General features: G+C 52.5%; 1 long non-coding RNA gene across 21 annotated transcripts in view; it reads right to left on the bottom strand.

Annotated features, from left to right (window-relative positions):
- Window positions 1–5,724: 5,724 nt before the first annotated feature.
- Window positions 5,725–22,468, bottom strand: part of LOC116944475 (uncharacterized) — a 62,436-nt gene continuing 45,692 nt past the window's right edge. For 14 of the 21 annotated variants that reach the window (XR_012942498.1, XR_012942499.1, XR_012942513.1 and 11 more), the window contains 2 exons: window positions 11,554–18,676; window positions 5,725–10,575 (listed from right to left, as the gene is read on the bottom strand). This is a non-coding gene — a long non-coding RNA (uncharacterized LOC116944475). Of the gene's footprint in view, window positions 10,576–11,550; window positions 21,273–22,468 lie in introns of all 21 variants that reach the window. The other 7 variants (XR_012942512.1, XR_012942514.1, XR_012942506.1 and 4 more) reach the window with 7 other exon arrangements.

The following is a 22,468-nucleotide window of genomic DNA, read 5'->3' as shown; positions in this document are numbered from 1 at the left end:
CAAACACACACAACTTACACAAACACACACACAACATACATAAACACACACACACACAACATACATAACACACACAACATACATAAACACACAAACAACATACACAAACACACACACAACAGACATAAACACACACAACACACATAAACACACAACATACACAAACACACACAACAGACATAAACACACACAACATACATAAACACACAACATACGTAAACACACCACATACATAAACACACACAACATACATTCACACAACATACATAACCACACCCACAACATACATAAACACACACCACATACATAAACACACACAACATACATTCACACAACATACATAAACACACCCACAACATACATAAACACATACAGCATCAATTTTGATTTAAAGCTTTCGTGACTGCAGTAATTCATATTCTTAGTTTTTTCGGTAAAGTCACGTTGAAGGGAAACAACAAAATAATATTATATATAAAACAATAAAAAATTCTCACGACGTTTCGACCATAACTCAAACGGTCGTCTTCAGGTGTGTTGGTTTGCATAAATTTATTTTAAACGGCGCATTTATTTATTTATAAAAACGTTAGCGCCACGCGCAACGATTTGGCAGTTTATTTAGGACTAGTCCATCTATATTCTGAAAAGAGGAGGGGGGAGACGAAATTTTTTAGAATGTATGCTGTCTGAAAGCCACTGTAAGCGTGAACAATCAATTAAGACCTGAAATGGTTTATCAAATCTTTCCAATGATTGCTAAGATAGAATCCATCTTCTCGGTTGAAATTGTCTCTGTGCTTGTATATGTGGATAGCCTCATGAACGAATCTCTCATGGAAGCCAGATGGCTTACAAAGAACCTCTGTCTTGGAAAAGTCATTGGCATGTGAGCCTACTGAATTAGAACAATGATCTGCCACGGCCGAGGTGTTGGTCCTACCGTGTTTAAGGTCTGCTTTGTGTTCACGAATGCGGTCCGAGACATGTCGTTTGGTTTCTCCAATGTAACTACTACCACAGAGGCAACTTAGTTTGTAGACACCAGGGTACTGTATGTCCGGAATCACATCTTTTACAGACGGAACCAGATCACGTATTTTATGTAATGTGTTGAAACGGACCTGGATCTTGTGTTTATTCAAGATTTTGGAGATATTTTTTGTTCACGCTTACAGTGGCTTTCAGACAGCATACATTATAAAAAATTTCGTCTCCCCCCTCCTCTTTTCAGAATATAGATGGACTAGTCCTAAATAAACTGCCAAATCGTTGCGCGAGGCGCTAACGTTTTTATAAATAAATAAATGCGCCGTTTAAAAATACATTTATGAAAACCAACACACCTGAAGACGACCGTTTGAGTTATGGTCGAAACGTCGTGAGAATTTTTTATTGTTTTATATACATTATTATTTTGTTTTTTCCCTTCAACGTGACTTTACCGAAAAAACTAAGAATACACACAGCATACATAAACAACACACAGCATACACAAACACACACAATATACGTAAACACACACACAACCTACATAAACACACCCACAACATACATAAACACACACAGCATACATAAACACACAGCATACACAAACACACAATATACGTAAACACACACACAGCATACACAAACACACACGCAACATACATAAACACACACGACATACATAAACACACACACAACATACATAAACACACATAACATGCATAACAAACACACGACATACATAAACACACACAACATACATAAACACACAACATACATAAACACACACAACATACATAAACACACACACAACATACATCAACACAACTCACCGCTAATCGGCTGAAAACATCTTAAAATAGAAAGCCAATTTAGCAGCAGGACCCTCTTCAACGAGAGTCTTATCAACTAAAAACGCAACAATTGTTTTCATTGTACCCGGTAAGGCCCTCTGAGCTACACTGTATAGCTATTGTACCCAGTAAGGCCCACTCAGCTACACTGTATAGCTATTGTACCCGGTAAGGCCCACTCAGCTACACTGTATAACTATTGTACCCAGTAAGGCCCACTCAGCTACACTGTTTAGCTATTGTACCCAGTAAGGCCCTCTGAGCTACACTGTATAGCTATTGTACCCGGTAAGGCCCTCTGAGCTACACTGTATAACTATTGTACCCAGTAAGGCCCACTCAGCTACACTGTATAGCTATTGTACCCGGTAAGGCCCTCTGAGCTACACTGTATAGCTATTGTACCCGGTAAGGCCCACTCAGCTACACTGTATAGCTATTGTACCCGGTAAGGCCCTCTGAGCTACACTGTATAGCTATTGTACCCGGTAAGGCCCTCTGAGATACACTGTATAGCTACTGTACCCAGTAAGGCCCACTCAGCTACACTGTATAGCTATTGTACCCGGTAAGGCCCTCTGAGCTACACTGTATAACTATTGTACCCGGTAAGGCCCACTGAGCTACACTGTATAGCTATTGTACCCGGTAAAGCCCTCTGAGCTACACTGTATAGCTATTGTACCCAGTAAGGCCCACTGAGCTACACTGTATAACTATTGTACCCGGTAAGGCCCTCTGAGCTAAACTGTATAGCTATTGTACCCATTAAGGCCCTCTGAGCTACACTGTATAACTATTGTTCCCGGTAAGGCCCACTGAGCTACACTGTATAACTATTGTACCCGGTAAGGCCCTCTGAGATACACTGTATAGCTATTGTACCCGGTAAGGCCCACTGAGCTACACTGTATAGCTATTGTACCCGGTAAGGCCCACTCAGCTACACTGTATAGCTATTGTACCCGGTAAGGCCCTCTGAGATACACTGTATAGCTATTGTACCCGGTAAGGCCCTCTGAGCTACACTGTATAGCTATTGTACCCGGTAAGGCCCACTGAGCTACACTGTATAGCTATTGTACCCGGTAAGGCCCACTGAGCTACACTGTATAGCTATTGTACCTGGTAAGGCCCACTGAGCTACACTGTATAGCTATTGTACCCGGTAAGGCCCACTGAGATACACTGTATAGCTATTGTACCCGGTAAGGTCCTCTGAGCTACACTGTATAGCTATTGTACCTGGTAAGGCCCACTCAGCTACACTGTATAGCTATTGTACCCGGTAAGGCCCACTCAGCTACACTGTATAGCTATTGTACCCGGTAAGGCCCTCTGAGATACACTGTATAACTATTGTACCCGGTAAGGCCCACTCAGCTACACTGTATAGCTATTGTACCCGGTAAGGCCCACTGAGCTACACTGTATAGCTATTGTACCCAGTAAGGCCCACTCAGCTACACTGTATAGCTATTGTACCCGGTAAGGCCCACTCAGCTACACTGTATAGCTATTGTACGCGGTAAGGCCCACTGAGCTACACTGTATGGCTATTGTACCCGGTAAGGCCCACTGAGCTACAATGTATAGCTATTGTACCCGGTAAGGCCCACTGAGCTACACTGTATAACTATTGTTCCCATTAAGGCCCTCTGAGCTAAACTGTATAGCTATTGTACCCATTAAGGCCCACTGAGATACACTTTATAGCTATTGTACCCGGTAAGGCCCTCTGAGCTACACTTTATAGCTATTGTACCCATTAAGGCCCTCTGAGCTAAACTGTATAGCTATTGTACCCATTAAGGCCCTCTGAGCTAAACTGTATAGCTATTGTACCCGGTAAGGCCCTCTGAGCTACACTGTATAGCTATTGTACCCATTAAGGCCCTCTGAGCTACACTGTATAGCTATTGTACCCAGTAAGGCCCTCTGAGCTACACTGTATAGCTATTGTACCTGGTAAGGCCCACTGAGATACACTGTATAGCTATTGTACCCAGTAAGGCCCTCTGAACTACACTGTATAGCTATTGTACCCGGTAAGGCCCACTGAGCTACACTGTATAGCTATTGTACCCATTAAGGCCATCTGAGCTAAACTGTATAGTTATTGTACCCATTAAGGCCCTCTGAGCTAAACTGTACAGCTATTGTACCCGGTAAGGCCCTCTGAGCTACACTGTATAGCTATTGTACCCAGTAAGGCCCTCTGAGCTACACTGTATAGCTATTGTTCCCGGTAAGGCCCACTGAGCTACACTGTATAACTATTGTACGCGGTAAGGCCCACTGAGCTACACTGTATAGCTATTGTACCCGGTAAGGCCCACTGGGCTACAATGTATAGCTATTGTACCCGGTAAGGCCCACTGAGATACACTGTATAGCTATTGTACCCGGTAAGGCCCTCTGAGCTACACTGTATAGCTATTGTACCTGGTAAGGCCCACTGAGCTACACTGTATAGCTATTGTACCCGGTAAGGCCCACTGAGCTACACTGTATAACTATTGTACCCAGTAAGGCCCTCTGAGCTACACTGTATAGCTATTGTACCCGGTAAGGCCCTCTGAGCTACACTGTATAGCTATTGTACCCGGTAAGGCCCACTGAGCTACACTGTATAGCTATTGTACTCAGTAAAGCCCTCTGAGCTACACTGTATAGCTATTGTACCCGGTAAGGCCCACTCAGCTACACTGTATAGCTATTGTACTCGGTAAGGCCCTCTGAGCTACACTGTATAGCTATTGTACCCGGTAAGGCCCTCTGAGCTACACTGTTTAGCTATTTTTTCACAAACGATAGCTGGACGAAGTGTGCTTATCATCATCATGATAAGGACACTTGCATCATGGCTCTCCTACATTAATTATACCAAGGCCGTAATTATAATGTATATTGGGGGGGGGGGGGAGTGGGGGGGACACCCAATATATTGCTATAAAAAGAAAAATTGCTATGCTATGTAAATAAAAACAACAATTTGCTAAACCTTGGCCACAATATCTGGACTTGTCTTCATGTAAATCAATGCATAGATTTCTGTTTACATGATTGTGGTCATGGTTGTACTGTATTAATCCCTAATCTCTGCCATTACATACAATTAAACAAAAAATGGTAAAAAAAAGTAAAAACAGAGCAATGTAATACAATACACTATTCGACATCATTGTAAAAAAAAAAAATCTATCCCATGGTGTTAGTTAATTTTTTTATATTTTAGGTAGCAAATGAGTTTTCAAATTTAGATTTTTTTCTGGGTTGGGACCCCCCAGACCCCCTGGAAGATTTGGTACCCCCCCAATGTTGACTCCATGGCTACTACGGCCTTGAATTATACGAACCTCTCCATCACCTCCTCTCCATAACAGAGGTTGTTTTGGGTTAGATAGCTTAAACATGAAACGTGTCGTTAAGCCCGCCACCACCCGACACAGCCAAATAGCAAGGTCTGTCACGTGAACGAAAAGAGCCAATTCGTCCAGAGTACACCACACACCCGGTGTGTCGGAGAGTAAATTCACAACAACATTTACAATTCGAGCGCCGTGACGTTTCGCCAGCTAAGTTACAACCAGCATCAACAGGCGGGCAGCCAAGAGTCGTGGAGAAGTCCATGGCTGTGTCGGGTGGTGGCGCGTTTATCGACACAATTCTATTTACACGATCTAACTCCAAAAACCTCTATCATGGATAACATTGGTCGCGATGGACCGGCTACTGCTATGTGTTTAAACTCGCCTCCTCTCCATCACTACCTCACCGCTGCCACCACCACCACCACCACCTCATCCTTCCTCTCTCAGACCTCCTCCATAAAGACGACGAGAAAATGAAGAAAAAACGAAGGCTCCCCTGCGACACAAGGTCACGAATCGACGGAACGCTTTAATTCAATTCGACAACAAATGAAAACTAATAACACTAACAACGCGGATAATAATCTACAAAGGGTGGCGACAAAGCACGGCAGATCACGGTTAAAAGGTGGAAAAGTTCGCGGTTAAAGTTTTTGGGGGGGAGGGGGGGAGGGGTTGGGTGTAGGGGGGTGGGGGGGGGTCTCACGCATAACTAATACTGGATATATATCGGTCTCTCTCGTCGTATCTTTTTGAGTGCGCGGCACCGCGCACGTTGAAGGAAGAGAAAACTAAAATCGAACAAACGTAAAAAAACGAAAACGACGAGAAGAAGTCGAGCGACAACAGTTACAGACAAATCAATGACAAATCAAACTCGCACCGCGGGGTCCACCTCCCCTCCCTCCCTCCCTCACACCCCCCTCTCTCTCTTCGACTGCTCTCGACGTCGGCGGCACGTGGCGGGGGGCAGACGAGGGTCACGTGCACGTGCACGTGCGCACGTCACAATGCGGGCAGCCGCATGCGGGTCACGCGCCCTTCTCGGGCCTAGCGGCGAAGGAGGCGCGGCACGTTGGCGAGCGAACACCGAGCCGAGCGGATGCTTCGCGCCATCAGCGTCACCTGTCCGGCAGAATAAAAAATAAAAAAAAAACCTCGACCAGTTGGGGGGCAACGAACCACTCGCACCACGAGCCAAGGGGCACCCAATGTTTGTACAAAAGGGAGTCAAAGTCACCTCGACGGATGAGCGCGACGAATCCCCACGGACGAATGGATGAATTTGACGCCGCGATGCGCTTCAATGGACGGGGCACTCACGGGGGGTGAACTTGAAAAGGAAAACTGTGGAAAAAAAATTTGACCTCGTGCGTGAATGCAGACCAAATGCGCTTCTTAACTCGGATCTCATCGTAATCGATCGCAATAAATGAACAAACGAATGAATTCCAGCAAATGTGCAACTCCCGCTCCGAGGTTACGATGGCGCCGATGTATGAGTCAGTTTCTTCAAGTCCGTTAACGAATTGCCCGCGAATTGATTCTTGTTGTGTCTGTATGTTGGAAACTTCTTTCGCATCGTACGTAGACAAACCCTGCGAATCGGAGGTGCTGGGAAGGGCGCCAAAACTAACACGCTATGAATTAAACAATCGTGTTATATTAAGGGATTGGCCTTGGGGAGGGCGGCAGGGGGGATTGGCACCTATCCTTGAACTTCATTTAAATTGATCTTGAATAACCGAATATACACATTCCCCCACCCCCACCCCCAGAAAAAAATGTATTGGTAAAAAATTAACATATTTAAAAAAAGATGATGATATAAAAATATATAGATACCATCTTTTGAGTAATCGGATTGATCCAGAATTGTCTAAGTAATGACAATAATTAATATGAATAACTAAAAACGCAAACGCGGGTGGTGATGATGCGCTAGGAGCCCCCTGTGCACGCGCGCGCGAACCCGGCCCTTCCATTCATCATCATCATCAATACCATCAACAACATCATCAACAGCATCATCAACAACATCATCACCATCAACATCATCATCAACAGCATCAACAACATCATCACCATCATCATCAACAATATCATCAACGTCCACAACAACATCATCACCATCAAAATCATCAATACCATCAACATCATCAACAGCATCATCAACAACATCATCACCATCAACATCATCATCAACAATATAATCACCAACGTCCACAACAACATCATCACCATCATCATCATGCGTGCCGGCCTCATTTCCACAGCACCATTGCTCTCCCCTCTCCGCTGCAACATCCCACTACGACATGAACAGCTCCATCGGTGACCCCCCTCCCTTATCCCCCCCCTCTCTCTCTCCCGTGACTCTTGACCGTGACCTTAAACCCAGGCCCCTGAATCTGTCCGTAATCGCGACGGGGCTTTCACTCTGACGCTCGCTTCCACACCACGGCGCTCGCGTGAATCTCACCTTGCCACGGACACTCGCGTCGCGAACCTCACCGATGGTGCCATACACAGGGCCCGCCTTCGAATGTGCGTTAACACTTACACGGGGCTATCGTTTTTAATGGGAACAGAACGGATCAAAATGCACTGTGACATGGTAATAAATGCAATGTTGATAGCTCGTTGTTGTGAGCGTCCCTCCTTCTGCCCTCCGTTGTTGCTGGCGGGCGACTGCCTCCAACTACCCAGCAGCAGCGTCCTTCAATAGCCTCATCCATTGAGGACGATCTTGACGACACCGCTGGTAAGCCCATCACTCGCACATACACACACACACACACTCTCACACGTTGCATATAACCCCAACGTAAGGTCACAGCTATCATAATGACACTGCTGGTGCTGCTGCTTGCTGCTGGAGAAAGCGACTGCTTGGCGAGATATATCCACCCGGCCGCCCTCCATCCTCTATAATTCCTCGAGAAATTGAAGCCAATCGCGGTGCTGACAGGCGAAAGTTCACGATCACCGTCATCTCTACTGCAGAGCGGAGCCACGTGTTTGTTGGGAGTGATCGCGAGACACGGGAAGCAGCTGCAGTGCAGTTGCACGCCTCCACCTGCATGCTGACACACCCATAACCTCTCCTGCGTGCCGTGAAGTAGGGCCATTGCCCAGAACGTCGCCTATTCGCTGACACTCTCTGTCTAACATGATCAACCACCCAACGCTCACATGAACAACCACACAAAGCTCATATGAACACCCATTCAACACTCACACAGCCTGCACCACCACCACCACGCCTCTAGTACCAACACTCACACACAGCCGGCACCACCACGCTTCTAGTACCACAACACTCACACACAGCCTGCACCACCACGCCTCTAGTACCAACACTCACACACAGCCAACACCACCACGCCTCTAGTACTAACACTCACACACAGCCTGCATCACCACCACGCCTCTAGTACCAACACTCACACACAGCCTGCACTACCACCACGCCTCTAGTACCACAACACTCACACACAGCTTGCACCACCACCACGCCTTTAGTCCCACAACACTCACACACAGCCTGCACCACCACCAAACCTCTAGCACCAACACTCACACACAGCCTGCACCACCACGCCTCTAGTACCAACAATGACACACAGCCTGCACCACCACGCCTCTAGTACCAACACTCACACACAGCCCGCACCTCCACGCCTCTAGTACCACAACACTCACACACAGCCTGCACCACCACCACGCCTCTAGTACCACAACACTCACACACAGCCTGCACCACCACCACGCCTCTAGTACCAACACTCACACACAGCCTGCACCTCCGCGCCTATAGTACCACAACACTCACACACAGCCTGCACCATCACCACGCCTCTAGTACCAACATTCACACACAGCCTGCACCACCACCACGCCTCTAGTACCACAACACTCACACACAGCCTGCACCACCTCGCCTATAGTACGAACACTCACACACAGCCTGCACCACTACCACGCCTCTAGTACTAACACTCACGCACAGCCTGCACCATCACCACGCCTCTAGTACCACAACACTCACACACAGCCTGCACCACCACCACGCCTCTAGTACCAACACTCACACACAGCCTGCACCACCACGCCTCTAGTACCAACACTCACACACAGCCTGCACAACCACCACCACCACCACCACGCCTCTAGTACCAACACTCACACACAGCCTGCACCACCACGCCTCTAGTACCACAACACTCACACACAGCCTGCACCACCACCACGCCTCTAGTACCAACACTCACACACAGCCTGCACCTCCGCGCCTATAGTACCACAACACTCACACACAGCCTAGACCATCACCGCGCCTCTAGTACCAACATTCACACACAGCCTGCACCACCACCACGCCTCTAGTACCACAACACTCACACACAGCCTGCACCACCTCGCCTATAGTACCAACACTCACACACAGCCTGCACCACCACCACGACTCTAGTACTAACACTCACGCACAGCCAGCACCACCACCACGCCTCTAGTACCACAACACTCACACACAGCCTGCACCACCACCACGCCTCTAGTACCAACACTCACACACAGCCTGCACCACCACGCCTCTAGTACCAACACTCACACACAGCCTGCACCACCACCACCACGCCTCTAGTACCAACACTCACACACAACCTGCACCACCACGCCTCTAGTACCACAACACTCACGCACAGCCTGCACCACCACGCCTCTAGTACCAATACTCACACACAGCCTGCACTACCACGCCTCTAGTACCAACACTCACACACAGCCAGCACCACCACCACGCCTCTAGTACCACAACACTCACACACAGCCTGCACCACCACCACGCCTCTAGTACCAACACTCACACACAGCCTGCACTACCACCACGCCTCTAGTACCACAACACTCACACACAGCCTGCACCACCACCACGCCTTTAGTCCCACAACACTCACACACAGCCTGCACCACCACCAAACCTCTAGCACCAACACTCACACACAGCCTGCACCACCACGCCTCTAGTACCAACAATGACACACAGCCTGCACCACCACGCCTCTAGTACCAACACTCACACACAGCCCGCACCTCCACGCCTCTAGTACCACAACACTCACACACAGCCTGCACCACCACCACGCCTCTAGTACCACAACATTCACACACAGCCTGCACCACCACCACGCCTCTAGTACCAACACTCACACACAGCCTGCACCTCCGCGCCTATAGTACCACAACACTCACACACAGCCTGCACCATCACCACGCCTCTAGTACCAACATTCACACACAGCCTGCACCACCACCACGCCTCTAGTACCACAACACTCACACACAGCCTGCACCACCTCGCCTATAGTACCAACATTCACACATAGCCTGCACCACTACCACGCCTCTAGTACTAACACTCACGCACAGCCTGCACCATCACCACGCCTCTAGTACCACAACACTCACACACAGCCTGCACCACCACCACGCCTCTCGTACCAACACTCACACACAGCCTGCACCACCACGCCTCTAGTACCAACACTCACACACAGCCTGCACCACCACCACGACTCTAGTACTAACACTCATGCACAGCCAGCACCACCACCACGCCTCTAGTACCACAACACTCACACACAGCCTGCACCACCACCACGCCTCTAGTACCAACACTCACACACAGCCTGCACCACCACGCCTCTAGTACCAACACTCACACACAGCCTGCACCACCACCACCACGCCTCTAGTACCAACACTCACACACAGCCTGCACCACCACGCCTCTAGTACCACAACACTCACACACAGCCTGCACCACCACGCCTCTAGTACCAACACTCACACACAGCCTGCACCACCACCACGCCTCTAGTAACACAACATTCACACACAGCCTGCACCACCACCACGCCTCTAGTACCAATACTCACACACAGCCTGCACTACCACTCCTCTAGTACCAACACTCACACACAGCCTGCACCACGACCACGCCTCTAGTACCAACACTCACACACAGCCAGCACCACCACCACGCCTCTAGTACCACAACACTCACACACTGCCTGCACCACCACGCCTCTAGTACCAACACTCACACACAGCCTGCACCACCACGCCTCTAGTACCAACACTCACACACAGCCTGCACCACCACCACGCCTCTAGTACCACAACACTCACACACAGCCTGCACCACCACCACGCCTCTATTACCACAACACTCACACACAGCCTGCACCACCACGCCTCTAGTACAATCACTCACACAGCCTGCACCACCACCACGCCTCTAGTACCAAACACTCACACACAGCCTGCACTACCACGCCTCTAGTACCAACACTCACACACAGCCTGCACCACCACCACCACCAAAACCACCACGCCTCTAGTACCAGCACTCACACACAACCAGCACCACCACCACGCATCTAGTACAACAACACTCACACACAGCCTGCACTACCACGCCTCTAGTACCAACACTCACACACAGCCTGCACCACCACCACCACCACCAAAACCACCACGCCTCTAGTACCAGCACTCACACACAGCCTGCACCACCACCACGCATCTAGTACAACAACACTCACACACAGCCTGCACCACCACGCCTCAGGTACCAACACTCACACACAGCCTGCACCACCTCGCCTCTAGTACCAACACTCACACACAGCCTGCACCACCACGCCTGTAGTACCACAACACTCACACACAGCCTGCACGACCACGCCTCTAGTACCAACACTCACACACAGCCTGCACCACCACGCCTCTAGTACCAACACTCACACACAGCCTGCACCACCACCACCACCACGCCTCTAGTACCACAACACTCACACACAGCCTGCACCACCACCACGCCTCTAGTACCACAACACTCACACACAGCCTGCACCACCACCAAGCTTGTAGTACCAACACTCACACACAGCCTGCACCACCACCACGCGTCTAGTACCAACACTCACACACAGCCTGCACCACCACCACCACCACCACGCCTCTAGTACCAACACTCACACACAGCCTGCACCACCACCACCACGCCTCTAGTACCACAACACTCACACACAGCCTGCACCACCACAACGCCTCTAGTACCAACACTCACACACAGCCAGCACCACCACCACGCATCTAGTACCACAACACTCACACGCAGCCTGCACCACCACCACACCTCTAGTACCAACACTCACACACAGCCTGCACCACCACCACGCCTCTAGTACCACAACACTCACAGACAGCCTGCACCACCACCACGCCTCTAGTACCAACACTCACACACAGCCTGCACCACCACCACGCCTCTAGTACCAACACTCACATGCAGCCTGCAACACCACCACAACGCCTCTAGTACCACAACACTCACACACAGCCAGCACCACCACGACGCCTCTAGTACCACAACACTCACACACAGCCTGCACCACCACCACGCCTCTAGTACCAAAACTCTCACACAGCCTGCACCACCACGCCTCTAGTACCAACACTCACACACGGCCTGCACCACCACCATGCCTCTCGTACCACAACACTCACACACAGCCTGCACCACCACCATGCCTCTCGTACCACAACACTCACACACAGCCTGCACCACCACGCCTCTAGTACCAACACTCACACACAGCCTGCACCACCACCACGCCTCTAGTACCACAACAGTCCACACAGCCAGCACCACCACGCCTCTAGTACCAACACTCACACACAGCCTGCACCACAACGCCTCTAGCAGCAACACTTACACACAGCCTGCACCACCACACCTCTAGTACCAACACTCACACACAGCCTGCACCACCACGCCTCTAGTACCAGCACTCACACACAGCCTGCACCACCACCACGCCTTTAGTACCAACACTCACACACAGCCTGCACCACCACACCTCTAGTACCAACACTCACACACAGCCTGCACCACTACGCCTCTAGTACCACAACACTCACACACAGCCTGCACCACCACGCGTCTAATACCACAACACTCACACACAGCCTGCACCACCACGCCTCTAGTACCAACACTCACACACAACCTGCACCACCACTACGCCTCTTGTACCAACACTCACACACAGCCTGCACCACCACCACGCCTCTAGTATCACAACACTCACACACTGCCTGCACCACCACGCCTCTAGTACCAACACTCACACACAGCCTGCACCACCACGCCTCTAGTACCAACACTCACACACAGCCTGCACCACCACCACGCCTCTAGTACCACAACACTCACACACAGCCTGCACCACCACCACGCCTCTATTACCACAACACTCACACACAGCCTGCACCACCACGCCTCTAGTACAATCACTCACACAGCCTGCACCACCACCACGCCTCTAGTACCACAACACTCACACACAGCCTGCACCACCACGCCTCTAGTACCAACACTCACACACAGCCTGCACCACCACCACCACCACCAAAACCACCACGCCTCTAGTACCAGCACTCACACACAGCCAGCACCACCACCACGCCTCTAGTACCAACACTCACACACAGCCTGCACCACCACCACGCATCTAGTACAACAACACTCACACACAGCCTGCACCACCACGCCTCAGGTACCAACACTCACACACAGCCTGCACCACCTCGCCTCTAGTACCAACACTCACACACAGCCTGCACCACTACGCCTGTAGTACCACAACACTCACACACAGCCTGCACGACCACGCCTCTAGTACCAACACTCACACACAGCCTGCACCACCACGCCTCTAGTACCAACACTCACACACAGCCTGCACCACCACCACGCCTCTAGTACCACAACACTCACACACAGCCTGCACCACCACCACGCCTCTAGTACCACAACACTCACACACAGCCTGCACCACCACCACGCTTGTAGTACCAACACTCACACACAGCCTGCACCACCGCCACGCCTCTAGTACCAACACTCACACACAGCCTGCACCACCACCACCACGCCTCTAGTACCAACACTCACACACAGCCTGCACCACCACCACCACGCCTCTAGTACCACAATATTCACACACAGCCTGCACCACCACAACGCCTCTAGTACCAACACTCACACACAGCCAGCACCACCACCACGCATCTAGTACCACAACACTCACACGCAGCCTGCACCACCACCACACCTCTAGTACCAACACTCACACACAGCCTGCACCACCACCACGCCTCTAGTACCACAACACTCACAGACAGCCTGCACCACCACCACGCCTCTAGTACCAACACTCACACACAGCCTGCACCACCACCACGCCTCTAGTACCAAAACTCACACACAGCCTGCACCACCACGCCTCTAGTACCAACACTCACACACGGCCTGCACCACCACTATGCCTCTCGTACCACAACACTCACACACAGCCTGCACCACCACCATGCCTCTCATACCACAACACTCACACACAGCCTGCACCACCACGCCTCTAGTACCAACACTCATACACAGCCTGCACCACCACCACGCCTCTAGTACCACAACAGTCCACACAGCCAGCACCACCACGCCTCTAGTACCAACACTCTCACACAGCCTGCACCACAACGCCTCTAGCAGCAACACTTACACACAGCCTGCACCACCACACCTCTAGTACCAACACTCACACACAGCCTGCACCACCACGCCTCTAGTACCAGCACTCACACACAGCCTGCACCACCACCACGCCTTTAGTACCAACACTCACACACAGCCTGCCCCACCACACCTCTAGTACCCACACTCACACACAGCCTGCACCACTACGCCTCTAGTACCACACCACTCACACACAGCCTGCACCACCACGCGTTTAGTACCACAACACTCACACACAGCCTGCACCACCACGCCTCTAGTACCAACACTCACACACAACCTGCACCACCACTACGCCTCTTGTACCAACACTCACACACAGCCTGCACCACCGCCACGCCTCTAATACCACAACACTCACACACAGCCTGCACCACCACGCCTCTAGTACCAACACTCACGCACAGCCTGCACCACCACCACGCCTCTAGTACCAACACTCACACACAGCCTGCACCACCACCACGACTCTAGTACCACAACACTCACACACAGCCTGCACAACCACGCCTCTAGTACCAACACTCACACACAGCCTGCACCACCACCACGCTTCGAGTACCAACACTCACACACAGCCTGCACCACCACCACGCCTCTAGTACCAACACTCACACACAGCCTGCACCACCACCACGCCTCTAGTACCAACACTCACACACAGCCAGCACCACTCCGCCTCTAGTACCAACACTCACACACAGCCTGCACCACCACCACCACGCCTCTGTACCAACACTCACAAACAGCCTGCACCACCACGCCTCTAGTAGCAACACTCACACACAGCCTGCACCACCACCCCTCTAGTACCACAACACTCACACACAGCCTGCACCACCACGCCTCTAGTACCAACACTCACACACAGCCTGCACCACCACGCCTCTAGTACCACAACACTCACACACAGCCTGCACCACGACCACGCCTCTAGTACCAACACTCACACACAGCCTGCACCACCACCACGCCTCTAGTACCAACACTCAGACACAGCCTGCATCACCACCACGCCTCTAGTATCACAACACTCACACACAGCCTTCACCACCACCACTCCTCTAGTACCAACACTCAAACACAGCCTGCACCACCACCACGCCTCTAGTACCAACACTCACACACAGCTTGCACCACCCCAACGCTCTAGTACCACAACACTCACACACAGCCTGCACCACCACCAAGCCTCTAGTACCAACATTCACACACAGCCTGCACCACCACCACGCCTCTATTACCACAACACTCACACACAGCCTGCACCACCACGCCTCTAGTACCAACACTCACACACTGCCTGCACCACCACCACGCCTCTAGTACCAACACTCAAACACAGCCTGCACCACCACCACGCCTCTAGTACCAACAATCACTCACAGCCTGCACCACCACCACGCCTCTAGTACCAACATTCACACACAGCCTGCACCACCACCACGCCTCTAGTACCACAACATCACACACAGCCAGCACCACCACGCTTCTAGTACCAACACTCACACACAGCCTGCACAACCACGCCTCTAGTACCAACACTCACACACAGCCTGCACAACCACGCCTCTAGTACCAACACTCACACACAGCCTGCACCACCACGCCTTTAGTACCAACACTCACACACAGCCTGCACCACCACCACGCCTCTAGTACCACAACACTCACACACTGCCTGCACCACCATGCCTCTAGTACCAACACTCACACACAGCCTGGACCACCACCACCACGCCTCTAGTACCAACACTCACACACAGCCTGCACCACCACCACGCCTCTAGTACCACAACACTCACACACAGCCTGCAACACCACCACGCCTCTAGTACCAACACTCACACACAGCCTGCACCACCACGCCTCTAGTACCACAACACTCACACACAGCCTGCACCACCACCACGCCTCTAGTACCAACACTCACACACAGCCTGCACCACCACCACGCCTCTAGTACCAACACTCACACACAGCCTGCACCACCACCACGCCTCTAGTACCAACACTCACACACAGCCTGCACCACCACCACGCCTCTAGTACCACAACACTCACACACAGCCTGCACCACCACCAAGCTTGTAGTACCAACACTCACACACAGCCTGCACCACCACCACGCGTCTAGTACCAACACTCACACACAGCCTGCACCACCACCACCACCACCACGCCTCTAGTACCAACACTCACACACAGCCTGCACCACCACCACCACGCCTCTAGTACCACAACACTCACACACAGCCTGCACCACCACAACGCCTCTAGTACCAACACTCACACACAGCCAGCACCACCACCACGCATCTAGTACCACAACACTCACACGCAGCCTGCACCACCACCACACCTCTAGTACCAACACTCACACACAGCCTGCACCACCACCACGCCTCTAGTACCACAACACTCACAGACAGCCTGCACCACCACCACGCCTCTAGTACCAACACTCACACACAGCCTGCACCACCACCACGCCTCTAGTACCAACACTCACATGCAGCCTGCAACACCACCACAACGCCTCTAGTACCACAACACTCACACACAGCCAGCACCACCACGACGCCTCTAGTACCACAACACTCACACACAGCCTGCACCACCACCACGCCTCTAGTACCAAAACTCTCACACAGCCTGCACCACCACGCCTCTAGTACCAACACTCACACACGGCCTGCACCACCACCATGCCTCTCGTACCACAACACTCACACACAGCCTGCACCACCACCATGCCTCTCGTACCACAACACTCACACACAGCCTGCACCACCACGCCTCTAGTACCAACACTCACACACAGCCTGCACCACCACCACGCCTCTAGTACCACAACAGTCCACACAGCCAGCACCACCACGCCTCTAGTACCAACACTCACACACAGCCTGCACCACAACGCCTCTAGCAGCAACACTTACACACAGCCTGCACCACCACACCTCTAGTACCAACACTCACACACAGCCTGCACCACCACGCCTCTAGTACCAGCACTCACACACAGCCTGCACCACCACCACGCCTTTAGTACCAACACTCACACACAGCCTGCACCACCACACCTCTAGTACCAACACTCACACACAGCCTGCACCACTACGCCTCTAGTACCACAACACTCACACACAGCCTGCACCACCACGCGTCTAATACCACAACACTCACACACAGCCTGCACCACCACGCCTCTAGTACCAACACTCACACACAACCTGCACCACCACTACGCCTCTTGTACCAACACTCACACACAGCCTGCACCACCACCACGCCTCTAGTATCACAACACTCACACACTGCCTGCACCACCACGCCTCTAGTACCAACACTCACACACAGCCTGCACCACCACGCCTCTAGTACCAACACTCACACACAGCCTGCACCACCACCACGCCTCTAGTACCACAACACTCACACACAGCCTGCACCACCACCACGCCTCTATTACCACAACACTCACACACAGCCTGCACCACCACGCCTCTAGTACAATCACTCACACAGCCTGCACCACCACCACGCCTCTAGTACCACAACACTCACACACAGCCTGCACCACCACGCCTCTAGTACCAACACTCACACACAGCCTGCACCACCACCACCACCACCAAAACCACCACGCCTCTAGTACCAGCACTCACACACAGCCAGCACCACCACCACGCCTCTAGTACCAACACTCACACACAGCCTGCACCACCACCACGCATCTAGTACAACAACACTCACACACAGCCTGCACCACCACGCCTCAGGTACCAACACTCACACACAGCCTGCACCACCTCGCCTCTAGTACCAACACTCACACACAGCCTGCACCACTACGCCTGTAGTACCACAACACTCACACACAGCCTGCACGACCACGCCTCTAGTACCAACACTCACACACAGCCTGCACCACCACGCCTCTAGTACCAACACTCACACACAGCCTGCACCACCACCACGCCTCTAGTACCACAACACTCACACACAGCCTGCACCACCACCACGCCTCTAGTACCACAACACTCACACACAGCCTGCACCACCACCACGCTTGTAGTACCAACACTCACACACAGCCTGCACCACCGCCACGCCTCTAGTACCAACACTCACACACAGCCTGCACCACCACCACCACGCCTCTAGTACCAACACTCACACACAGCCTGCACCACCACCACCACGCCTCTAGTACCACAATATTCACACACAGCCTGCACCACCACAACGCCTCTAGTACCAACACTCACACACAGCCAGCACCACCACCACGCATCTAGTACCACAACACTCACACGCAGCCTGCACCACCACCACACCTCTAGTACCAACACTCACACACAGCCTGCACCACCACCACGCCTCTAGTACCACAACACTCACAGACAGCCTGCACCACCACCACGCCTCTAGTACCAACACTCACACACAGCCTGCACCACCACCACGCCTCTAGTACCAAAACTCACACACAGCCTGCACCACCACGCCTCTAGTACCAACACTCACACACGGCCTGCACCACCACTATGCCTCTCGTACCACAACACTCACACACAGCCTGCACCACCACCATGCCTCTCATACCACAACACTCACACACAGCCTGCACCACCACGCCTCTAGTACCAACACTCATACACAGCCTGCACCACCACCACGCCTCTAGTACCACAACAGTCCACACAGCCAGCACCACCACGCCTCTAGTACCAACACTCTCACACAGCCTGCACCACAACGCCTCTAGCAGCAACACTTACACACAGCCTGCACCACCACACCTCTAGTACCAACACTCACACACAGCCTGCACCACCACGCCTCTAGTACCAGCACTCACACACAGCCTGCACCACCACCACGCCTTTAGTACCAACACTCACACACAGCCTGCCCCACCACACCTCTAGTACCCACACTCACACACAGCCTGCACCACTACGCCTCTAGTACCACACCACTCACACACAGCCTGCACCACCACGCGTTTAGTACCACAACACTCACACACAGCCTGCACCACCACGCCTCTAGTACCAACACTCACACACAACCTGCACCACCACTACGCCTCTTGTACCAACACTCACACACAGCCTGCACCACCGCCACGCCTCTAATACCACAACACTCACACACAGCCTGCACCACCACGCCTCTAGTACCAACACTCACGCACAGCCTGCACCACCACCACGCCTCTAGTACCAACACTCACACACAGCCTGCACCACCACCACGACTCTAGTACCACAACACTCACACACAGCCTGCACAACCACGCCTCTAGTACCAACACTCACACACAGCCTGCACCACCACCACGCTTCGAGTACCAACACTCACACACAGCCTGCACCACCACCACGCCTCTAGTACCAACACTCACACACAGCCTGCACCACCACCACGCCTCTAGTACCAACACTCACACACAGCCAGCACCACTCCGCCTCTAGTACCAACACTCACACACAGCCTGCACCACCACCACCACGCCTCTGTACCAACACTCACAAACAGCCTGCACCACCACGCCTCTAGTAGCAACACTCACACACAGCCTGCACCACCACCCCTCTAGTACCACAACACTCACACACAGCCTGCACCACCACGCCTCTAGTACCAACACTCACACACAGCCTGCACCACCACGCCTCTAGTACCACAACACTCACACACAGCCTGCACCACGACCACGCCTCTAGTACCAACACTCACACACAGCCTGCACCACCACCACGCCTCTAGTACCAACACTCAGACACAGCCTGCATCACCACCACGCCTCTAGTATCACAACACTCACACACAGCCTTCACCACCACCACTCCTCTAGTACCAACACTCAAACACAGCCTGCACCACCACCACGCCTCTAGTACCAACACTCACACACAGCTTGCACCACCCCAACGCTCTAGTACCACAACACTCACACACAGCCTGCACCACCACCAAGCCTCTAGTACCAACATTCACACACAGCCTGCACCACCACCACGCCTCTATTACCACAACACTCACACACAGCCTGCACCACCACGCCTCTAGTACCAACACTCACACACTGCCTGCACCACCACCACGCCTCTAGTACCAACACTCAAACACAGCCTGCACCACCACCACGCCTCTAGTACCAACAATCACTCACAGCCTGCACCACCACCACGCCTCTAGTACCAACATTCACACACAGCCTGCACCACCACCACGCCTCTAGTACCACAACATCACACACAGCCAGCACCACCACGCTTCTAGTACCAACACTCACACACAGCCTGCACAACCACGCCTCTAGTACCAACACTCACACACAGCCTGCACAACCACGCCTCTAGTACCAACACTCACACACAGCCTGCACCACCACGCCTTTAGTACCAACACTCACACACAGCCTGCACCACCACCACGCCTCTAGTACCACAACACTCACACACTGCCTGCACCACCATGCCTCTAGTACCAACACTCACACACAGCCTGCACCACCACCACCACGCCTCTAGTACCAACACTCACACACAGCCTGCACCACCACCACGCCTCTAGTACCACAACACTCACACACAGCCTGCAACACCACCACGCCTCTAGTACCAACACTCACACACAGCCTGCACCACCACGCCTCTAGTACCACAACACTCACACACAGCCTGCACCACCACCACGCCTCTAGTACCAACACTCACACACAGCCTGCACCACCACCACGCCTCTAGTACCAACACTCACACACAGCCTGCACCACCACCACGCCTCTAGTACCAACACTCACACACAGCCTGCACCACCACCACGCCTCTAGTACCACAACACTCACACACAGCCTGCACCACCACCACGCCTCTAGTACCAACATTCACACACAGCCTGCACCACCACGCCTCTAGTACCAACACTCACACACAGCCTGCACCACCACCACGCCTACAGTACCAACACTCAGACACAGCCTGCACCACCACCCCGCCTCTAGTAATACAACACTCACACACAGCCTTCACCACCACCACTCCTCTAGTACCAACACTCAAACACAGCCTGCACCACCACCATGCCTCTAGTACCAAAACTCACACACAGCCTGCACCACCACCACGCCTCTAGTACCACAACACTCACACACAGCCTGCACCACCACCAAGCCTCTAGTACCAACACTCACACACAGCCTGCACCACTACCACGCCTCTATTACCACAACACTCACACACAGCCTGCACCACCACGCCTCTAGTACCAACACTCACACACTGCCTGCACCACCACCAGGCCTCTAGTACCAACACTCAAACACAGCCTGCACCACCACCACGCCTCTAGTACCAACAATCACTCACAGCCTGCACCACCACCACGCCTCTAGTACCAACATTCACACACAGCCTGCACCACCACCACGCCTCTAGTACCACAACATCACACACAGCCAGCACCACCACGCTTCTAGTACCAACACTCACACACAGCCTGCACAACCACGCCTCTAGTACCAACACTCACACACAGCCTGCACCACCACGCCTCTAGTACCAACACTCACACACAGCCTGCACCACCAC

This window comes from Petromyzon marinus, chromosome 21, assembly GCF_048934315.1.
Source record: "Petromyzon marinus isolate PM22_M1 ecotype Great Lakes invasive population chromosome 21, UKy_Petmar_22M1.pri1.0, whole genome shotgun sequence".
In the NCBI taxonomy this organism is placed as follows: Eukaryota; Metazoa; Chordata; class Hyperoartia; order Petromyzontiformes; family Petromyzontidae; genus Petromyzon; species Petromyzon marinus.
Note: the sequence above shows the minus strand (reverse complement) of the source record. Positions and strands in the feature narration are given on the sequence as shown.